General features: G+C 41.8%; 1 long non-coding RNA gene across 1 annotated transcript; it reads left to right on the top strand.

Moving 5' to 3' along the window:
* The first annotated feature begins 12,271 nt into the window (after positions 1-12,271).
* LOC147317145 (uncharacterized) lies at positions 12,272-12,910 on the top strand. The gene is made up of 2 exons (XR_015131666.1): positions 12,272-12,405; positions 12,820-12,910. It is a non-coding gene; the product is annotated as an uncharacterized LOC147317145 (long non-coding RNA).
* The last annotated feature ends 2,380 nt before the right edge of the window (positions 12,911-15,290 follow it).

The raw sequence follows: 15,290 nt of genomic DNA, 5'->3' as shown, positions 1-15,290 counted from the left end.
GTAGGATATGAGTGTATTGCTTTAAAACTCGCTTGTAATGTGTGCATTAGATCCATCACGTCATACAGGTTTGTGTGTCTGCGCCAGAGACAGAAAGAGCGAAACACACACCGCAGTGGACCTTCATTCCAGCATCCTCCTGATCTGCATGGGTCAGACACACTGGGTTCTGCTCTGCCCCCCATTTGAGCCCAATGTGATCCAGATGACAGGGGGGTTTCCACAGGCAGAAGCTGGGGGGCCCGGGGTCTTCATGGGTCAGCGGTAATTCACCGCAGAGCTCTGAAAGCAGAGTCTTAACACACACAAAACCCCGCGCAGAAAAGTGAGGCTCCACTTAAAGTCTTAAATATCACACAAACCTCAGTTCAAAGGCAGGTATGTTTGCATGAAAAGCCTTAATCGGCTTAATGATGTCCTCTAGCGCATGGTTAGTTTTGAAAACACACTAATGCTCAAGTTCATACAGGCTTGGATACCACAGAGACATTTATGTCCCAAAGACAGAGAGAGGCAGAGACCGAGAGCTTGTGTGCGTGTGTGTGTTGATGTAAGCAATCAGTAATTTCCACAATTATCTAATTGTGTCAGAATTTCTGCAAGTTTTTACCAATTATCCATTTCCGTTTTCTTCTTTGTTTGAATAAAATAAGGAATGTCTTAGCACACTGCTCATGTGTGCGTGCGTAATTATGTGTGCGATCCAGAAGCAGCCCTCTGTAACCAGAGCCTCCATCATATGGAGGATGCCTGCTGAAATAACAGCTCCGCTACTTCCAGCGGAATGTGTGTGTAGGCTGTAAAAGATGGCGAGGAAGAAGAAGAAGAAAACCTAAGCCCGGGAAGTATTTCTCTTTGTGGCACTGTAATCAGCAGTGCTCTGCCCTGTAGAGCTTAAAATAGTAAAACCACTGAAAGACAGTTCAAGGACTGAAAAGAGATCGCTCTCGCTGCAAGTGTGTATTTTTACGTGTCGCTGCTTCCTGAATGAAGACGTGAATCTAGTTACAATATTCTTCAGGTTTTCTATTTTTTAGGGGGAAAAGTGATTTCCAGGCCTGCTGTATGTGCGCTGTTGTCGTGTTGTAGAACCTTTACAACCTGTGTCCTGTTTCCACATACATTTGCAAAAATGTATGTGGAAATTAATGGAGACTTCCTATTCAGTTCAGTCTGGATAAGAAGCAGACAAGTTACACATGTAAAGAAGAGGAACAAGCAGAAGGAAGAGGGAGTTCCTTTTCCATCGGGTAGAGAGCAGCTAAAAAAAAGGAGTGCTCGTAGCAGTAAAGCAAACCCAGGGCATTAAAGAAACAACGAGAACTAAAACTGAAACCAGGCTAGAAGTCCAACTTATACATTATATGTACAGGTGCAACAGTCTTGAATCAAATGGTCTCGCACCAACCATCAGAAATCAGTCTTTTCAGCGGTTGTGTCTTGCTGGGAAACGCTGAGTCCAATTCTTCCACCATATCCGGCAACAGTTCCACAGACAATTCCAAGGCCACTCTCCTTGGCATCTGTCTGCACTAGTCATCCTGTTGCTTCCCTGCTGGAGCAATACAGCAGAGCAAGTACAAGTGCTGAAGACAGGGGTACTAAATTGTGGCTCTGGGGTTGTTGGTCTTTCAGCGCACAACATAGGTTTTGACACATGAACTGGGGGGAGTTCATAAAATATTTTTGTGCTGGAACGTTTATGATCTAGCTGATCTCTATTAAGCTTCACTTTAAACTAGAATGCAGGTTGTTCAAAGTGTCGGTAGACTGGCATTTCTGATAACCAGCGCCAACTATTTTCAGATTTTTGGAAAGCAGAGATTGTTTTGTTTTGATGCTAAAATGATTGCACATTTTCTGCAAAATGTTTGCACATTATACAGTGCCATCACAGCATCACAGTCACCTTCCATTGAGCAACTCACCTTATGGACAGCTTCTATTAAACCCTATGACACATGATCTACTTGGTCTCCTCGCTTCTGTGTCTTCCTTCCAAACACTAAGTCTAGTTAATAATGTAAAAAAAAAAATGGTGATATTAAGTGGAAGACCTGGTGCTTCCTAAACGTCTTTCTTTTCCACACCTCCACCCAACTCGGAGACCAGATAAGCGGACAGCTGGAGAAGACCAATCTGTCCTGCTGCCTGGTGAATGATGGACAGTAATTAAAAGTTAGCTAATAACCTCTTCACACCTGACATTTCAACAGGGAGGTCCTGGACACCATTATCTACATATAGATTAAACAGCGTAATTGGCAGAGAGATAGGGTTAGGGGGATCGTGAAAGAAAAAGGAGGGGGGAAAAAAGAAAAGGGGCCAGGCCATCGCCAAACCATTAAGCAGAATATCTGAGTGACACTCTGATTTTGCTCCTCTTGCTAATGCGACAGGAATTGAGCTGAACTAAAACGCTAAATGAATGAAGCCTATCTCGGTGTGGTTATTACCGGGGCAAACATCGGCCGTGGAAAATAGCTTTAATTTCATAATAATTGCTAGAAGGACGTGACTCGTTAGAGACACAATATGAGAGTGAAAGGAGAGAGGGAGGGGACGAAGGAAGGAAGGAAGGACAGGAGAAACTCCTTTGAGGAGGAATGCTGTTAGTTGAGCTGCAGCACTTGTTCTCCCACACACTGCCATTTACACAAACTCACTGATAAGTGATACTGTGGACTGATAAGATGAATTGATAGTGGGGAGGGGGTGATGGTGGGGTAGCTGGACTGTCATTAGCGCTGGAATAGGAAATATTTCATTTTAAAGCTAAAATATTCCTGAATGATTTTCCTCGCAGGTCACAGGTTCCCACAGTATCCGCTGCTTTGTAATCAACTCTAATAGGCTATTACACATTCACTGCACCATAAAATAAAAAATAATAACAATAATTCTAATAGCTTTATAAATGAATGTGATATTTAGCTTAAAAGCACCCCACTTTCACTACCTGTGCAAACTGTTAAGCTTTTAGTCCACCAGTTTTGTAATTTGACATGTTGAAAAGCACAATTTGACTGTTTTTTGTTTGTTTGCAAAATAGATAAAATTGGACTTAAATCAATTCAGGTTTTCAATTCAAACTACAAGAAAAAAATAGTCCAAGGTGCTTTGTACTGTGAACACGCTACAGTATTTTAAAGAAAACCCCAACCATCCGACAACCCCAATGAGTAAGCACAAACTCATTTTTACCAGGAAGAAACCACTATCAGGTATCTGATGGTGACGAGATAGTGAAGACTAACACCACTCATTTATCTTTACGCTAAATATAAACCTAAAAACAGCAGCTGGTAAGCTTGAGGAAAAAAAATCTTGGCTGGCCTCTAAAGCTCACGAGACCCTTATTTACTCATTATATCCTGTTTGTGCATACAAAAAAGCCAGGTGTGAAGGCAGTAGGCAGCAGGACTCGATGCTGAAGCCAAAGAGGAATCACCTTTAAGCACAATGTTGCACACAGCGGCGAGCTCTACACTCACATTTCATCTTCTCTATCAACTTTCTTCAGCTTTTCATTTTTGTCTTAGATGCAAAATTTGGGCCCTCTGCAAAGAGCTGATGGTCATTTTGGAAACGTGTGTTACATTTATACTTATTCGAATTCTTACTGGAGACTTTTTATATCTTCTGCGTGGGGAGTGATTGAACGCCTGCTCTCCCGCTGGTTTCCCACTCCTTAATTCTCCCTGTCTCTGATTTTTTGGAGCTTCTATTTAAAGAACAAGTCACAGTTTGACTCCAGACAATTGCGCTGGGTTTGTTGTTAAGAAGTTACCCCAAAGACGCACACAATTCAAATTTAAGCTTTTGTGCAAGCGCACACTCTGCTGAAAGTTTTACGACACATGATGATGTAGTTCACAGGCCGAATAATGACTTAGTCTTAGCCCACTTTGGCCATTTCTTTATAAAACTCCCCAAAGACCCAAAGATATAATCGACTCTTCAACAGATTCCTTGAAATGCATTTTTATAAATTTTGGCATGTTTGGGCATGTCAGTGCAGCTGCTGCATTATTATTTTGAACTGGACATTTACCCTGTGAAGGAATCTGAATAAGGCTTTGTGCTGCTGATAAGTATTCCAAAATAAAAGTATCACAAGCCAAACAGGGAATAGATTTTGCATAAAAGGATGAGTGTGACAGACAATGCCACAGACGCCTACATTTCCCGAAACACTGAAAGCGAGCCTGTCCACACCTCAGTCCTGAAGCCCTGATGTGCTGTTTGCAGCTCGCCTCATCTGTGTCAGTGGTGTAAAACTGTAGCCGAGAAGAACTAGCTGAAAAACAGCCATCTGCCATGAAAAGAGCTTTATTTCCTTCTCCAGAAAAGGAAAAAAGAAAAGAAAAGAGAGAGAGCCGACAGTGAACAAGAATGACAAAAGCATGCAGCTACACGCGGGTCGATACTCGACTGCCCTGAAGCTATCAAACCGCTAATGGTTACCTTCTAATCTGCCAGGTCACAGCGCTGTGTTTTTCTGACTATTATTATTATTCTGACTATAAATACCTTCCCAAGCTATAGGAGGGTAATTTAGTCAAAATTTGGATGGCTCTTTATTTTTTTGCCCATTATTTTCACTGCCTGAAAATGGGCAATTAGCCGACCGCTTGAGTCAATAGCTTTTACCTAAAAGTTACTTTTTCAGGGTTTTTTTCACATGAGCCATCCATTCAGGAACAATAAAATAAACACACATAAAAGTTGCCTTTCAGAGGAAGACTGTGGCAACTTGGTGGCTTTAACAATTCCCTCTCTTTGCTGAGGGATCGTCTCTGTGGCAAAGGTAGGTGAGGAATGTGGTTGACTTGTGCCGTAACCGAATGTAAAAACTTAAGAAAGAAATGAACACAGCAGCTGTTTTCATTCATAAATAAACCTGTTTTTTTAATATATCGTCCTTTGCTATGACAAAACTGACATCTACTCCTTTAATCAACAATAAAATGTAGACAAAATACTCAGATATGCAGCCTACTTAATGTTGTGTACACATTTTAAACAATTTCAAGGGTTATGTTTATAAATGAAGATTTTAATTTTGATTTGTTGCCTCTAACTTTTTAATTGCACCTGTCACATATCAATGAAAACAGACAGATGCCTTTCAAAGATGTTTCAAGCTAAAGCTGCTTTGATAAAATCAGTGCACGTTCCAAATGCACGTTGAGAGCGTTGGGGAAGTTACGCTCTGTGCCACTAGATGTCCCTGTTGCTTTACTGTAAAGGCTGCTGCAGTGCTGTTGGAGTTTGCATCTGAGCCATCTGTCCATGACTTGTCTCTCCAGACCCTGGGTTCATCCATCATGTCCAGAGGTGCTAGTCTCTTTAAAATCAAACAAGAAAACATTTCTTTATCCCCACTGCTTCATCTGCTCTTTCCTCTTTTTCCTGTCCCATTCTCTGCATTCTCTTCCTACCTCAATCCCACCGTCTGTCTCTTTCTGTCCCTCTGCCTTCAATGAGTGGATCACTTTACTGTTTATACAAGGGGATTGGTGTTGTTAACAGGTGTAGGGTAATGGGATACCGTTACTGGCAGGCGAGCGCAGGAAAGGGTCGCACCCCTCCTCTTCCTCCTTGCGCTCATACTAACTCTAGCTATACTCTGATTCTGATGGATTGCACCCACCATTCATCTAAATTATGCCACTGGCAATGAGCTATCAGCTCAGTCTGGCTCAAACGAAGCACAGGGTTTGTTTCTGTTGACACTTCCTCAGCACTCACTTCTTCTCCTGATTACTGTCAGGCCCTGTAGAGCCGGGCTTGGGGCTTTGCTACACTCTGTTGGTGTTTGTGGTCTGTGCTCTTTGCCATTTTATAGCTGTTAGGAAGCGGCTATCAAGCGGGTAGTTTGGCATTTGTCACCAGCTGCATATGACACGAACCCCCCGATTTGCCGTAAACGTGGTACTTATTATGTTAAACTTTGCTCAAGGTGCAAATGACCTCATTTTTCCAGAGAAGGTCAGCATGTGAAGTCTAATTCTCCACTAGATTCCAGTTAATCATGGCAGAGACATCAGAGCTGTATGACATGCAAGTTCAAACTGGGTAAATAGAAAGGTGTTCTTTACTCCAGCCATTTTAATCCAGTCCAGCCATGTTGGATCCCGTGTTTGTCTTCTCTTCCAGCTTTCCCAGAGATCCCCCCACCTCCCCCTTTCTTGTGTTTAATTCCTTTTTCTCCCGGTGTCCCTTAGAAATACTCCCAGCTGCAAAACAGATGTTGAATACGTTCCTACTTTCCTTGTTTCTTTTTTGCTTTCTTTCTTGATGATGACTACATTTGTAATTCTCTTCACGTAGTAATAATAGCCACAGTAATAGCCACACATAATCCCCACAACAGGTAAGGCAACATCATTTACATTTGATACAGCTGTTTTTTTAAATAATTTTTTCTGTCTTCAAACCTTCCCAATTGGCAGTAAGTCTTGAGGAATTCCACCCTCCTCCAGCCATTGCTTTTGGCGAGACTAGTGATGGGGGGGCCGCAGCGAAAGTGAGCGGGTGCAAACTGTGAAAGTCTCCCCTTCCTCCCTTCATTGACTAAAATTATTCCAGGGATAACGTTGGACTGGTTAAGCATCCTCCTGAAGCTGATTATTTGACCATTGCACTCATGTGGGTAAATTCATTCAACCGTGACGGTGTGAGGTAAAAATCTTCCTCTTTTCCTGATGGCTAACAAACAGCTATTGGTTGAGCCTTTTTAATAGCTGAGCTGGGGGGGAGGGGGGGGGGGGGGCAGCGAATAAGCAGAAACTGAGATAAGAGAAAAAGAGTGCACCAGCATTACGTTGCTTTCGTGATTCGCTGCTTAATTGAGCCTATCTAACATGTTTTTAGCTTGTTATTTCAGATAAATAACCCAATAAATGTTCCCCAGATTATATTATTACAGTTATAAAATGTACCCAGGGAATCAGTTCCTCCCCCATGCTCATTGTTTTTTATTGAGTTCCTCACCCACAGGAGCCAAATATAGAGCTGAAGATGTGATAGAAATAATGTGCAATACTCGGTTTGAGTCTACCCTTCCAAACATTTTAAAATGCATATTTTACCCATGCCTGACAGCGAGTTCACAAGACTTACAAAAGAAAGCCCTTTCATAACATTTGCGTCATTCCTTTGATGTCTAGACATTATATGTTTTTCTTTTCTTCTTCTTCTTCTTCTTCTTCTTTTTTTCTGAGAAACTAAAAACCCTACATCTGACGGACTAGTATGTCATCTCCTAAGAGAGAGGTACTTGACTGAAGTCACTGTGTAGACAGTACAAAGCTTCCACATTGGTCCATATTCATGAAGGTGGAGCTATTACTGACATATTTTCTTATGGGAACAAATCACCAGTTGGGTGTAAAGATGCAGCAGCGTAGACTACAATCTCCGGAGCTTTGTCGCATTCAGCTGATCTCAGTCCAGTGTGTGGTGCCTGTTGTCTGGGAAAGTTCTCATGGATGGGACAGTTTCTGGGCCCACTCCCCAATATCAGAATCTGTGGGTGGATGGTAAGACGGAGGGCTGGCAGGAGATGAGATGTGCAGTGGAGATCAAGGTTTTAAAAGCAAAGTTAAAGGGAGCTAAAAGAGACAGAATGTGAGAGCATCTGTTGTGCCTGGTGTGCTCATTTGGTTTCAGCCTCCACTTTTTCAGGATTCAATCAGAAGCTGATTATCTATTTCTGAGAAGGGTGGAAAAGTCAAATTATGGTATGTGATAAGCAGACAGACCTCCTCTTTGCACTAAACGAAGCTAAATTGTCCTCGCTCAAGCAGCTGTAAAAACTAAAATGGTCACAGCATCAGGACAAATATGTTACATCAGAAAACCTCCAGAGAGGGAGAGCAGATCTGCACTACAGAGCTGCTGTGCACATGCAGGATTTGCTTTGGACCAAGTTGTTCACACTTTGCATTCCAGCTGAAAACAAAAGGGCAGAAAGTTTCTTTCTTATGACAACAATTACTAAAAAGGTCTGTTTCACTTTTAAGTGTTTTATATTTGAAGCCAACTCACAAACGCAAAGAACGAATGCCATTTTTTCTCCTGTGTGTTCTTATGACAACATTTCTGTCTCTCTGCTTGCGTTCCTCCTCCTTTTGATAGCGCTGGAGTGAGGGTTAGCAACAAGTCAATAACCACAACACAGCAGAGCAATGAAGGTTATGGGTGATTGTATGCATGTAGACTGCTAAATGTGTGTCTACCTGTGTGCGTTAGTGCGTTTGCATGGAAAAAATAGAAGCTTCTGTAGTGTGTTACGAGGCCTCGGTATTCCTCCTCTACCTCATTAGTGCTGATTTACGCCACAGCTAGGTGAAAGAAGGCAGCGTGGACCTCCCTCCCCCCACCCTTCCCTCCACCCTCTCCATTTACACACACACGCACACACACACACACACACACACACTGCCCTGCAATCCCACCTATCTCTTCTCTCCCTCTTCTCCTATCTCTCTCCTTCTCATTCTCCTGCCGCGCGCAGACAATGGGGCCCTGGAGAATACCGGCTTGTGCTGAATTATTCAAATCAGCAGTGGCAGCAAGCCGGAGAGCAAAGGAGAGGCAAGGAAGTAGTGGAGAGAGAGGGTGAGAGAGCTAAAACAGTAAGAGAATGCAGGATGATGGGAGGAGGATTTGGAGGGAGAGAGAAGCAGACAGAGACAGAGGAGAGAGAGAGAGAGAGAGAGAGAGAGAGAGAGGCATTGTAGAAGCGGTGAATCTCGTCTCTGCATGCAAATCGCCTCTTGCTCCTCTTTCACTCCCTCGCTCTCTCCCTCTCTATGAGTCACCCCCTGCCCTTCACTGCTTCATTAATACACATCTGTAACCTGGCCCTCCCCTCCGCCTCCTTCCTCCGCTCACTCCTAAAGAGGAGGAAGAGAGAAACAGAGGAGTGGGGGTGGAGGTGGTGGTAGAAGTGATGGTGTGTGTGTGTGTGTGTGTGGGGGGGGGGGGGGGGGGGGGGGTTTCGACAGCAGCAGCACGCTGCTGGCAGGAGGAGAATGCGCCGGTAATTAGCCAGCACCAGTACAAACGAAAAACCCAAGAAGGAGAAAGGAGAGAAGTAAAAAAAAAAAAAAAAGAGCAAAGCTCTAAAAACAAGCCTCCTGCCAGGCTGAACTCCCCAGAGGCAAGACCTGGACATGACGGTGTGCAGTCTGGGAACAAAGGAAGGAGAGGCGAGCTGGGAGGAAAGATGGGAGGCTGAAGAGTGGGCCCATGACAGCACCTGCAGAGATGGAGAATCTGATTTTGTGTGTGTGTGTGTGTGTATGTGCATGTGCATGTGCTTACGTGTGTGTGTGCGTGCGGGCATGTAGGCATTATTTTCTTGTGATTGTGTGCGCCTCTCAGTGAAGGATGCCTTTAGATGTACAGATACGAGATTCATCACCAGTGTCTGCCTCAGACTGCAGAACAGCTATGTTTCATTCACATTATATTCAAAATAATCTTCTTCAAAGTTACAAGACTTCTGCCAAGACAAAGTTCCTGTAACGCTGATTGGCTGTCTAAATCCACTTTCATACTTATTGCTTTGAGGCTGCACAGCATTAGATATTTGGACAAAAACGCTAACAACGAGCCAAATTTTTTCATGTTTCCAGGCAGATCACGAAGCATAATAGCAACAAGAGTAATTGATAATAACAACAGAGGTTTGTTAAAATGACGGGGATATTTTTTATAGCAGCCTCGAACATCAAAACATGTAACAATCCATTTTTATACTTGATGGGATTATAAAAAAAGCAGATGGAGTCGTCTATGATTTCCTTCAACAATATCATAAAAGTGGCTCCTCATCATTCAGGTGTCATTGAAGGTTAATGAACTTGAGTCAAATGAACACACTCTGACCTGTCCTTGCTAATTAACTAAGAGCCTTTAAATTTTGTATCCCCACATTTTTAATAGAGCTTCAAAAGAGAGTGTAAATGGGAACTGTGTGCGTGTCTGTGTGTGTGTATGTGTGTGTGTGTGAGAGAGAGAGAGACAGAAAACTTGACCCTTGAGTCCTTTACTAGCCTCATTAGTGAGAGGACTGGGTTCATTAAATGATGTGAGTGAGTGGCGTGGGCTAAGCGCAGCTCACACACTGAGAAGCGGCCCAAATGCTGGTCTCACACACCTCGGCATGGAATATGACATTGCAAACTGGGTTCATTTTTCACACCTGAGTAAAAAATATATTTGCAGGTATGCAATGAAGGGTATTTTAGCGAGTCACCATGTGGATGTATGTTTTGCATTGCCATAAGTGGGACTAAACATTCGGTTTTATGCATGTAATACAAAAAAAGGTGGAATTTCTTCTCTGTTGCAAGGTTGGACCAAACGCAGGATATTGATTTTTAGCCAAAATACATTTATAATTTAGCTGAACTTTAAAGATACAACCAGCATCTTCAACCTCTGAGTTCTTTAGAAAATAAAAGTATGAAGCACGTATGGAATTTAAAAACTGACACCTTAAAGGCAGCAAGCACACTGGGCTATTCTCCTTTCTTTCTCCCTATCATTGACGCTGGATAGCCTCTCATGACTTGGCTGTGGATCGATGCATCCCCCTGTGTCTGAAAACGTCAGGCCTGTCCAGCCGTGCAGAACCCCCGGAGAGACTGGCTGTGGTTTGACATGCTCCATGCTTTCTTCCAGCACAGCAGCAGCAGCCAGCCAGGCTGCCCAGCTTCCCCGCACACCTTTTGGCGTGTCAGCCCCGGTGTGCTCTGTGGGAGCTGGGCTTGGCAGTCCTAGTTACAGGACTCAGATGGACTGCTGATGGTGCCTTCTGCCCATCAGCCCCACGAGGGCAGGTAGAAAGGGTGAGGGAGACAGGTGTTTTTATGTTCCACTTGTTGCCCCCACCTCCTCACCCGCCTCTGCACACACACATGCCCTGGCATTGATTTCTGCAGAAAACTGGAGAAAATCAGAAAAGGAGAAAGAAAAACAAACCACGGAGGGTATGGCTTGGAGGGCAATAAAGGGCCATGATGATGTGATGGAATGAAAACTAGTTTAATAAAATCTGCTCAATAAAAATCGATAGGAGAGTCCTGTAGGATGCAGTTTGTGACAGAGGCTTTCCTTTTGTGTATATGCCTGTGCATACGGTTTCCTATGCTAACATATTCCCACCCTGAGGCAAGAAACACACTTCCAGGAAATCTATTTTTCTCAAAACTCCCCGGGCAGTCTTGAGTAGTCCCTTCACAGTCATCAGAGCCTTTTTGCAAAATTATATGAATATTACACTAGGAGCAGGCATTATGCAGGGTGTCTAGGTTGACGACTGAAGCGGAGTCAGGTCGTTTGGCCCAGCAGGTTGCAAGGCTCTGAGTAATCAGGGTTTGGGGATTCTAATTAGGACAATTAAGTCCTAATTACAATGTAAACACATACTGCTGCCAAAACCCTAGACCCCTAGAGTGAGGCCTTTGTACCGTAACCTCCCATTCTGCTCTGCTGTCTAAAGAACAGCATGGACCCCATATTGTACAGTTTTAACATGGATAGATTAAAACTGCTTTAAGTGGCAGTAGAATATTACTTTTAAAAAATGCCATTTTTTAACCTTTGACCATTAACAGCAAGCTCACCTATCAGGTAATGTTTTAATCATTTATTTTCCATGTTTTATCCACATATTCATTTTCTTTGTTGCTTGTTGAAATATGGCTACAGCAAAGTCAGTGGAGGCTTTTGAAATGTATAACATCTGAGACATCTTTCATGTGCTAGATTTCCACTGCAATCACAGTTTATGTTAAAAGAGCAGGCCATCGCTGAACTGCAGCACTGGATTCCTTCTAGACTTCCTGCAACATGACTTTATGCGAGTAGCAGCCAATGTAGCCTCAAGCCACTTGCCTCAAGCAGGGACGAGTAGGGGAGGCTAAACTGGTCTAGTATGCTTGCTTGTTACCAACTCCACTACTACTACTTTTCTCTTCATAATGGGTTTGTGCTCCACAGAGGCTGTAAAAAGACTTTACTGTTTCATCTCACCAGATTTCCATAAAGTTATTAATTTAAATGAAATAAACTAAGATATTTAAAGCACCTCTTTAAAAAAACAAAAAACAACAACAATGGGAAGAAACAGCACAGCAATAATTGGGTTATTAGTTCTTTTTGATTAATTCTAATATAACTTTAATAATATTTCTTTTTTTCTGATATTAAGAATAACAACATGAATGATTCATACACGTCTGTGCCATACATAAGTAAATCAGGTTTTTGCTAGTAGCTAAAATGGTGGCTACTCATTAGTTACAGTTTCTACTCAGGGGAGCCACTGTGAGATGAACTTTGGTGTAAGGAGGAAGAAGAATTACCCTTCTGGTCACAAAACAGGTAAAATACAACGAGGTTGGCTCACAGGAACAGCAGTCTGGTAAACGTATCCTTCTAGTTTGATGTCATCAAATGTTAGCTTAATGTGCTATTCTTGCACTCTTTGCCTAGCTTACTTAGTGGGTAAGCGGCGTGCAACATTCAGTGTGTCATTTTGCTTGCAGCCACTTCCAGGTATTTATTGTTTAGAGACTTTAGTTATGAATTAATCACAAATTATTAGGAATTAATACAATTATTAGAAGTATTTTCAAACTGAAGCTAGAAAACTTGTTCATGCTCTCCAGCTAGCTCCCCAGCAGCTATATGGAGACCAGTCCAGAGACTTTATTAACTGTAATCTGCTGTTTCTTTCGACTAAATTATACATGATTCATTTTATTTTTAATATTTTTTTCTTTCTTTACTTTTCAGTTTCTTCTGATTCCCACAGATTCAAAACATGGATTGATATTATGGCTGTATTATTCTGAGACTCACCCATAGAGGAGACGGTTTTACAGGAGTGAGGATTACAGTGAGACGACTGGGCTATCATGTGTAACTGTGAGGCAGCGGCAAATGGTTTACATGGCTCACAGGTCAGGTAGGAGGGCCCCTTAGCAGAATATTGCTTAGGCCCCCAGGAGGGTCAGGACCAGCTCTGGAACTAGTTAATTCAATCTCTTTTTAAAGAAACTGGCTGCCTGGTGCTGATTTTCAGATTTATTGAGTGTACCACTGGTAGAGTGGTGGGATGGCCACAGGGTAAGGCACTAGAAATTTTCTCATATTTTCTAATCTCGGTGTTGACAGATATACTTCAGTTATACTTATAATGTAGATATATGCATATGACTATACTTTCAGACCATTTTAGTGGAGCTGACTGTGGACAGAAATTCAGTGAAATGATGCAGGACAGCATGTAGCAAAAAATACGTTGTATGCAGATGATGGTTTAGAGTAGTACTGTGACTGTTTAAGTAATTATGGATGGTAAGATGTGGGTCTAAGTTATCGATGACTAAATAGCAAAGTCAAGTGAAACTTAACTGAGACTGAAGGAGGTACACATGCAATCGATCCTTACTTGCTGAAGCAGAAAAAGAATAGCACTTTGTTTGGTGATTGTTAAGGTTGTAGAAAGACTTCTGGTCCTATAGAAATATACAGAAAAACAGTTTTCTGTCCTGACTTCTGTAACCAGTTTCCATATTAATGATCAAAGAACTGACCTCACAGCCCATTGTTCATTCAGTGGGCTAGGTTCAGTTACTGTGCGAATGAACCTTTTATAAGGTTGGGGAAACCTGCCTGCCAGCTGAGACTGAAGAAGTCACTTGGATGAGTGACGAAGCGTTTCTCCCACTTAAAACGCTACATCTAGATGAACAGAATCAACCTTTTGGGACCTCTGTAACCACTTTTCTGCTGAGTTTATGGGCTTAATCGCTGGTTTTGGTCATGACAAATAGTAAAATTAAGTCTATTTTGTACATCTTTATCACACCATGTTCCCAAAGGAAGGATTATCTGTGGATGCAGCAGAACTTTTTGAAAGCAAGGAGCAGGTTTAGATGGGCCACAGCTGTGTGGTATTGGTTTCTAAGGCAAACAGAGATTTGCAAGGAAGCAGATGTTATCTGTCCAAGCCGCTGTACGTGATGTCAAGTAGTTTACCTTGTTCAAAAACAGCTATTTGCACATTAAGTGAAACAAAAGTTTACTTGATAAAATAAACTTGGAGAATACTTAATGCAAAAGTACATCTATCTCCTTTAATAAATTAAATTAGTATCTGTAAAAGCACTAAAGGATACTGTAAAAGGATGTGACGCTAGAGAGGATCTCGTCATCATTCTTTATTTTATTCTGGATTTACTGAGACATTGCCTGGAGTTTGGTAAATGTTATTTGCTTTCATCTGATCATGTTTGAACTATTGTAATTGGGTCCCAGTCACAAGTCTATCTCATGCCTCCAACTCATTCAAAACTTAGCTACTATAGCAAGCAAAACCACATCACCCCCAGCCTCACTACACTGCACTGGCTATTTGTCAAATCGAATCAGAATTGATTTTCAACTTTTATTCATTAATTCTAAAGCCTTAATAGATTTGCTTGTACCTACATTATAGATTTAGTCATGGCTAATGAATGAAGGTGATGCCTGCGCTCCACAGGTCAGAAGCTCATAATTGTTCCCACAGTTTGCTTCATTACAAAAGGAAATCTGGAATTTATTTTTCAATCTTTTAACATAGAAAGGCAAATAAAGATTAACACATATGAAATGTTCCAGTGAACAATCAAGAAGAGAGAAACTGTGTTAAAACTAATTCCAACTTTTGCAAGGCTGCAAATTTTGTAGTCATTCAGATTTATTGTAGGCATCTCTCTGAGCAAAAGGACAGATTTTCCTGATGAATGGCTAATGTCCAGTTTTTCACTTGGTTTCACTTGGAGGTGAGTCTTGGGCCATTCTGGTAGAACGTTTGTTGTAAAATGAAGTTTTTTCTCTGAATAATCACTTATTTCAGTGAATAATTTGGTTCTTCACAATTGGAATAGCATGGAAATATTAGATCCGAAGCAGAATTAATGAAACTGAATAAATGAAATTAATTAAATGAGTCAACACTCATTTTTAAATAACCATCTAATCTGTTCAAAGCAGTAATACCAGAACAGACACGTTGGTTGTTTTCTCAAGAGCTCTAGATGTTGAACCTACAAGACCAAATTTGTACCGCAGAATTTGAATTTTAATGGAATCATGAAGAGATTATGTAAAAATAAATCACAGAACCAGTAACATTACCAAAGCAAAAACCTCATCTGCTGTATTGTGTTTCATAAGTTTGGTCTGCAGACAGATCTTTTACTCTAAAAATTGACTGG

The sequence above is a fragment of the Aulonocara sp. 'chitande type north' Nkhata Bay genome, linkage group LG12, assembly GCF_057382095.1.
Source record: "Aulonocara sp. 'chitande type north' Nkhata Bay isolate Kocher_YH1m ecotype deep benthic linkage group LG12, A_spYH_male_GT1.1, whole genome shotgun sequence".
Classification (NCBI taxonomy): domain Eukaryota; kingdom Metazoa; phylum Chordata; class Actinopteri; order Cichliformes; family Cichlidae; genus Aulonocara; species Aulonocara sp. 'chitande type north' Nkhata Bay.
Note: the sequence above shows the minus strand (reverse complement) of the source record. Positions and strands in the feature narration are given on the sequence as shown.